The sequence below is a fragment of the Marmota flaviventris genome, chromosome 16, assembly GCF_047511675.1.
Source record: "Marmota flaviventris isolate mMarFla1 chromosome 16, mMarFla1.hap1, whole genome shotgun sequence".
Classification (NCBI taxonomy): domain Eukaryota; kingdom Metazoa; phylum Chordata; class Mammalia; order Rodentia; family Sciuridae; genus Marmota; species Marmota flaviventris.
Window position 1 is genome coordinate 64,709,344 of NC_092513.1, and position 8,501 is coordinate 64,717,844.

General features: G+C 45.0%; 1 pseudogene; it reads right to left on the reverse strand.

Annotated features, from left to right (window-relative positions):
• Positions 1-698: 698 nt before the first annotated feature.
• On the reverse strand, positions 699-5,222 carry LOC114080237 (rho guanine nucleotide exchange factor 12 pseudogene; annotated as a pseudogene).
• Positions 5,223-8,501: the final 3,279 nt, after the last annotated feature.

An 8,501-nucleotide genomic window follows, 5' to 3' on the forward strand; every position in this document is an offset into this window, starting at 1 on the left:
GCAGTGCTTGCATTAGGGTGAGAGGAAGCCCACTATTCTCTAACCTCTGGGCAGCACATAGCTCACATCTTCTGTACATAGGGACCACCATGCCTTTGGGGTGACCCTCAGAAAATCAGCCTGCTGCACAGCAGAGGGTATGGAACACAACTAGTGAATATGGGATGCTTTTCCTCCCTCTGCTTCATATCCTCTCTACCCAACCTCCTGATACCCCATCCTGACCTTTTCACTTCAGGAGCAATTGATCCTTGGGTGTACTAAATACAAAGGGCCAGAACTCTCACTACTCAATTAAAATAAAACAAGGCAAAATAAAAATTAAAATGTGCTTTGAAATATGGAATGAAGTCAAATAAATACATCTGATTTTCTTTTTCTTATGTCTAAGTACAATTTTATGTCCTACACCCAAAGCTCCATACATTTGGTTTTTGTTCTGAATAAAAACAACTTTCCAACAGTGAGGAGAGAAGAGTGAGAGAATAGACATTCCCTCACTGATAGACCAGTGCAGCTGCCAGACTGCGAAGAACTAGTCCTGCTCTGGGCACTTCGGGATATGGCTAACCCCAAGTGGTTCATAGGCAGATCCTCTGCCACACTCTCTCTGTGTCCACACTGGAACCAGGATGTGGTTGATACAAGGCAAATGCTCAAAATCCAACAACCTGCAGTCACCTCCAGGACATTCAGCTTTAACTTTTATCTGAGTGCTTGTCTATGAGGGCTGATCCAGCCAGCCTTTGGCAAAGAATGGTATAACTTTCCTCCACTTTCTTCAAGTGTTCAAGGTCAGCCTCTATCTTATGAATGTACTCCATAGTCTGGCTTTGTGAATCTGTATAAGAGGAGAGGCTCTGGATCTCAAAACAGGAATCCTCCATAGTTTCCCAATGCCACTGCACCAGGAATTCTGGGGTGAATGGCGAACCTGCCTCATCAGAATGAGCATTCTGGGGGGAATGCTGCTGATGGTGAATGGAGTCCATAGAAGGGATGCCTGTCACCGGCTGCAGGGTAAATGAGGAAGCAACCTCCTGAGCTGTGGAGCTCTGCTGCACTGTTTAATAGCCATCAAGGATCAAATAGTTTCCTGAGATGCATAAATTAACATCCTTCTCCTCCTTTTTAACTGCTCCATCACCTTCTGATGGATTATCATCACCATGTGCTTCACGGGCATCAAAAGAGTGCTCTCCACTCTCATCAAGACCCCCTTCTGGCTCTGTGGCAGGCATCTCTGGGGTCATAATCATGTGGTCCCTTACTAAAATGTTACCTGCCTGGCTATCTTGGGATGCCAGTACCACTGAATCCCGTGGAGCAGAAGATTCAGTTGAAGTCCGTGAACTGTAACAAGCTGCAATGTCACCAGTTCCAGTTCTAAAGGGCATCTGTCATTCACCAGGATAAGCCTTTGTATTTTCAGAATTCTGGATTCCACTATCTGCCTGCACCCCCTGAGAGGTTATCCTGTAACTTGGGAAATGCTGCCAGTCTTCCTGAATGTTCTTCTCAGTCAAACCAAGCTGCTGTACCAGCAACTGCTTCAACAGACCCAAATTCCTTAGTACATTCAATGCCCACTATTCTTCTGAGACAGGCAAGTGTGGATCTGGGATTGTTATAATTTTCTCAACTTTCCTTTAGTGTCCCATCTGTATGCAGTTCCTTTGCAAACTGTCTCTCAGTCACAAAAAGATCATCTGCCTCTGATTTCCCAGATACTCAGTGAATGAGACTGAGGTTTTGATGATAGTAAGGGAGACTCTAATCCCAAATCTCTGTCTGGACTTTGTAGACCAGTGACTGAAATGCCATGCTGTTCTACTTTTAATTTTGGTGGTTCTTCTTCATCATTGTCTCCTTCAAAAGCTGGTGACTGTAATGGAATTGGCTTTGTGGATTGTTCCTTCACTGAGGCAGCCATTCTGCAGATTAGGTCCTTCCAGACAGTCTTTTCAGAGACTGTCTGTGCCACCAATTCATAAATTTGGGCTCCGTTGTCTGACATGGAGATGATGAATAAAGCTTTGTTGTCTGTTGCCACTTTTCAAACTAACACTGTATTCAACTTAATGACAGGATAAATGTGTGTTTGCTATCAGCTGAAGATGCCAGAATCTTACTATGACACCTTAACACCAGCCTATCATCCTGTTTTTGTAACAAAACAAGAATGTCCTCCAGCAGCAATGTGTACAGATCAATACTTTTGTCTCTATTCACCTTCCAAACCAATGGTCCTTCATGAATCATCTTCCTTTTTGTTAAATCCAAATTCCTGAGTTCTTCAACATTTGGGTACTTCATATTGGAGGCATCAAGGTGATGCTGATAATCTTCTAAGTGCTATTTGTTTTCTACCTCCTTGACAGCCTGATTTACATAATTTAAGATCTGATGACAGTGATCAGCAGCTTTCTTCACCTTCTCGCTTTCCATTGGCCATTCTGTGTATTTGGCAATGTTATCCAAAAGAAGTGGGTATTTAGTAAGCCTCTGCATTGGGGTGGGAATGATATCTTTCAGCTGAGGACAAAGTGGATTATTCTCAGCATCTTGCACAAATGTCTGAAAATGAGATTTCTTTTTCTGAAGAGACTTGATCATTTCCAGAGTGAAAGGTTAATTACTGCAAAATTAGCAGCAGCATGTTTCAACTTCTCCTCTCCTTGTACACTGAACCAGGTCAACAGATCTTCCCCAATGTGATCAATATCAGAGGTCTCATTCCTCTTTCAAACAGGCTTCATTTGTTCATTCAGTCCAACATGAAGTTGAAGAATATCTTCCAAGTTTGAAAAAATCTTCTGTAGTTCTGAAGGTGAAAGAATTCCTTCTCTGGATACTCGCTGATAGAATACTTGATCAAGAACCTTCAATGTTCGAACATGAGTTCTCTAAGGTGTAGAACAATTCATTAATCACTTCCTGTCTTTTGATTTCAGAAGGTTTGAGTCCCAATAACACTTCTCTACTAACAAGCTGCTGCCAGTTGGGTGGCTCTGTCTCTAGGTCATTTTCAAATTGTTCATCCTCACTTTGACTTTCTCCAAAGGCTATGCTGTCGAACTTTCTAAAGGGCTTTGGTGTCCCATGTTCCATCACCCCTTCTACTTCAAACTCCTCTTCCTGCACTTGGTCTAATGCAGGAGGTGGGAAATCAAATATGGTTTTGGGAATATGAGGTGTGCCATCCAATGAGTCTCCAGATGCTGGTGTTTCTCCAACTTGTTTTGATCCATATCATTTTCTTTCCCTACTTCCTGAAGCCACAGAGGACACGGAATTGGCAGAAAGGTATCCAGTGTCTGTTCCTTCATTTTCTAAGCCACATGGCCGCACCTTAGCAGAGTCCTGGGGTACCGGACTCACAGATGAAGGCATGGATAAATGTTTAGGGTGGAGTGGCTTCTATAGTTCCATGGCCCTTCCAATTGCACTATTGTCATGATGACTTGGTCTCCTTGGGGGTCCTAGGATGCTAGGGAATCCTCTTGGCTTCCCTTTTTCTTTGCCTTCTCTATCTTTCTTCATACTTTGCTTGATTTTTGGAAGGAATCCAATTCAACCCCATTTGTGCTCCAGATTTCGAGGTTCTTTCATTTTTACTCCCAAATGCTTCATATACAGGAGAATAACATACTGCATTGTGGAACTCTTTTTCTTCTTCTACAGCCTGACCAGTCAACAACACTTCTTCAATTTTGGCAATGATCTGTTCTGCGCATGCCCTCTCCTTCTCTAAAATTACCTGGTCCTTGTCTCACTCTGCATCAAGTTTAGTCAGCTCACTTTCAGCCAAGGTCAGTCCCATACTACGTTTCTGCTGAAAATCTTCCAAATGCCTCTAACCTTCTGGGTGGACTCTTTTCTTGCATAGTTTGGATATAGTGGTGATGTAGATCCTCAGGAATAATTCGGGTCTCCTCTTTTCTAGATCTACAGATATTTCATCAGGAACAGAAACCTTCAGGTGTGCAGATGGATCCAGGAAGAACTGATGAAACTCAAGAAAGATGCGATGAGTTTCTTTGGAATTGGTCTGTTTGTACAGGTCTGAATAGGGATAACATAGCAATGTTGCTGGGTCAAACTGTGAAACTACATGGTGTAAGAAAACAGTCAAGTGAGCAGGGCGAGATTTTAGCAACTCAATGCTCTGGAAACAGCTGCACTGCCCATTGATCTTTTCATGTTCAGTACCAAAATCATCATCCTCTGCTCCAATTATATGAGGTGCAACATGGGTTGAGGGACTCCCAACAAGTGACTGTGTGTCAGTGTCCTGAATTGCTTAACTTTTCTCTGGGCTTTCCTCTAGATAAATCCTATCTTTCATGCCACTCTTGGGACTATCTGCATTGTCACTACTAGGCCGAGATGCATCTCCACTGCTCCAGTCAGTCCTGCCCAGTCCATTTCCAGGTTCCATTTCTGCCTCACTGCCTGTTAAGGCATCACCTAAAGGCCTGGAGGGAGTAACTACAGCTCCATCCTGAGCAGAGCTTGTGGCTTTGGATAACTGCTCTTCAGCTGAGTAATGTGTTTCTTGGCTTCTTGTATCTCTTTTAGCAATCTTTGGGCAGGTGTTCGGCTGTAATCTTCCTGCAATAACTAGCCGTTCCTGTTCTTTCTGCAACATTTTTCTGGTTATGAACCACATTACTTTCTTCCCCCATGAGCATAGGACTAGTGATTTGCTCCATAGTCCCAGATGCTCCAGGTGAGTGAGGGGATGTCATGATGGGAGTCTTATGTCCAATGACTGATGGTTCTACTTCAGATTCAGCAAGTGGAATCTGGGGCGACCCAGGAGGGCATCCCTGAACAGTGAGAGCTACATAAGAACCAGATTTGATTAGTTTCACCACCTCCAAATGGTTCGAATGAGTCACCAGAGTTCCATTCACCTTGATGATTCGATCACCTGTCTGTACTCCAGGCCGCATGGCTGCTCCATCTTCTTTCACAGACTGAATGATTGTCTCCACTGACTGTCAGCCCAAATCTACTGTCACCTTTCTGGATGATTACACAACGCTGAACAAGACCTGTGATGCACCGCCTTCAACTTTCTGCTTCTTATCTGTTGGTGACTCTCTGTTCAAAATACTTCCGTGCCTTATAGGTTTTTTGAGGGGAAATCTGTCCGTGATAGTCGACTGTGTGCCACTCATCGGGACCCTTAGCGAGAGGTCCTCCTTTTATCCAACTTGCATTTTACAGTAACACCTCCACCCGACCCCCAGTGCTCTAGGATCAAGCCCCATTCCGGCGGGGACACAAAAGTCCAACTCAAAACTCCAGTCATCTAGAACATCCGATTGATGATGGTCAAGGAAAGGGAATGCGGATTGGAGCAAAACAAGTTATCTCCCAAAGCAAACCTAGAGAGTTAGCGGAAGGCAGTTCTAGAGCTAGGGATAAAATCCTCCAGAAAGCACAAGGGGAAAACAGAGGGAATTCTGCGAGCCGTGGGGAGGGGACCTGAGAATCCCTCCGGGGCTGGGGTGGAACTGGCTCAGGGACCTGCGTCGCCTACTGCTCCTGAGTCGCCGGGCCTCGAACTGCCAGCTGCACCAGGACGGGACCCTCTGGCCCAGGCTCTCTATCTGGGGCTGCCGGCGGCTCGCGGTCGCACTCTTGGCTGAGTCTTGGGCCAGTCTCGCGCAGCCCCATGTCCTCGGGCCCAGGGCCCCTCCGGTCTTCCTCGCCGCCCGCACGAGGCTCCAAAGCGCTGGGTCTAGCCGCGGGTGCTGACGGGAAGGGGGTCCCGCAGCCCCAAGGACCGGGTCTCTCAGCGCCACACGCTGCTCCCCATCCCTTTAAGGCCCGGAATCTTCTGCAGTCTGCACAGGAAGCGGCGACTCCTCCCCGACACTCCAGCAGGCGGCGATTCTGGTGAGGAGCTGAAGTCCCTTTCCGGTCCGACCCGGAAGCCCCGGCCCAGGAGGGAGCGACGGCGATGGCGACGGCGACTGCAGCACTCCCAGCGCAAGGCCAGCACGTCGGGTCCTGGGAGCCCTCACGGCAGCGCGCGTGGAGGGCGGAGGAGGCTGCGGGCGGTGGGGGCCGCGCCTTCTCATATGTTTTTAAAAATCCTATTTGACTTGGTGAGTAATGGAGTGCGGACTGGGCGTAAGGGAGAACACGGAGGGGGGAGGGGCGGCTCTGGAGTCCTCGCGCCCCAGGGCGAGCTGGGGGCTCGGGGACTAGCCATAGCCTCTGCCCTGTAGACCCCCAGGAGGTCCCACTATAACTGTCCACTGGTGGGTCCAGGCTGTGAAGAGCTGGTGAGCCTAACCCCCTGGCTAGATGACCTGATAGCCGCAGCTACTGTTGGACCCCTCCCAGCTGAAGAAGCTGTTGGGCGCGTGCTGCCTTTGGGGGACGGGTGGCTGCGGTCCTGTCCTGGCGTGGCGAGAACGGTGGCCACCCAAAGGCCACGGAGGCCGGCAGGGGCTTCAGTTCCCAAGAAGGCGAAGGGCCGTCCCAGAGCTAGACCATGTGTTAAGTAGAGCTGCCTAAACTAGGGCGCCCCTGTCCCCATGATGGCTCTTACTGGCATCTCTAGACTGCATCTTGTCCCCACAAGGCAAACAAAGGCTTTGAACTCCCAGGAAGGTGAGCCAAAGCCTCAGACTGCGAAAGGTGGAAGGGTTAGTGGCCTGGGGTGATTGGTGCTCCTGATACCGAAGACAGAGAAGGTAAGAGAAATATACCAAATTTGATTGATTGGAAACGCCCATCATTCTTTGATAATATTTACTGGCAGTTTATAGGAGGCCTGTGTATATGATATGAAAAAGCTGTTCTCAATTTGCCCCCCACACACAAACTTTTAAAACTTGAGCTACATCTGCACATTCTAAATGTAAAGAGGTCACCAATATATGACAGAGTTAGAATAATGTTTTGTAAACTCCCATTTGTTTAAAAAAATCACAAGTGTCTTCTGGAAGTGACTTTGAATTGGATTTGTTAGACCACTTCTAGGAGTAACACTTGTCCACATTTCTTCAGTGATTTCGAGAAGACTTTGGCTGTGAGAAGGAGGTCCTGTGCCATACTGGTGTTATGTAGCTGACATTTTTCATATAATAACCATTGTTTTGTGTATGTATTTCATCCTTCCTTACTGTGTATATAGTTGGAAAATAGCACACATTTTATAAATTTCTTTTTGTTAAAGTTCTTATGAACTTTTTTTTTTGAGGGGGGGTGCAACTCCCTGTTGAGTAGTACAGAGTTGTGTGCTGTTCCTTGGGAGCACCATGCCAATGTGCTTACTTTGAGGCAAGAGTTGTCCATTGTGTCTATGGGTTTTGTTTTACTTTGCAGTATTTGTAGTTTATAGAAAGGATAAATGAGACCTAATCTTCTTGTAGTCTTTCTAGATGTTAAAGAGGTTGTCAGTGTATGACAAAAGTAGAATTAGTAAGCAAATTTTGAATGTTTTTTGTTAAAATTCCTAGGAAGGATTGTCTTCTGAAAATTTGAGCATTATATAGCCCACTGGGGGGGTGGTGAAGGACCAGAATTCTCATATATTGAAGACACTTTCAAATTAGAAATATTGTTACAGTGTGCACGTACTCAAGACTGACATGTATGTACTGGACAAATTGAGTCTTTACTTTAAAAATCTAATCTGTCTAGATGTTTAGAAGTGCCAAGATGTATGTTAAATGTAGAGGTAATAAAATATTACTGTGTAAATATCTTTTTGCAAAAATTCATATTAAATATTTTCTTTTGGGAATGGAACTGTTAAGCCACCTCTATGAGCAGTAGAGTACTGTCTGTACTTGCTCAGTGATGTGGAGGAGGTGGGAGGGAAGCAATTGCAAAAGGTAATAAGTGTGTTCATACTTGGATCTTTTCAGACACCAGTTTTTTGTGTTTTGTACCTTTTTTTTTTGCTGTGTATATGAGTCCTAATTTTTCAACATCTAGTCTCCAGGTATTAAAGAGGTTGCCAGTGTATGAACAAGTAGTTAGTAAAATTAGCACATTTTGTGTTGAAATTCATAGAAAACTTGCCCTCTGTAAATGACTTTTGGATATGAATTTATTCAGCCATCTCTGTTACATAGGACTGCATTTGTTCACTGGACTGAAAGTAGAGAGAAGTGTGGAGGAAAAGGTTTAAGGACAAAAAGGTCATATTAGGAGACACCTCAGAATATAACCATTGCTACATGTGCAATTTTACTTACCAGTGCTGTGTGCATAGTGGATAATCCTTATGTGGAATATCTAGTCCTTCATATATTTAGAAGTGCTCAATATATTTAAAAGTAAAAGTAGTAGAATAAAACTTTTTGTAAATAGCTTTTTAAACTGATCGTGAAATATGTCAGAAGAGTCTGGACACCTGAAGAATTGTCAAGAACCAAGTTTATTAACTGCAGGGTTCAAAGGTGGCTCTTGCCTAAGTATTCTTCCTCTAAACAAAAATTTTGGAAACTCTTTGAACTTTATACCCAGAA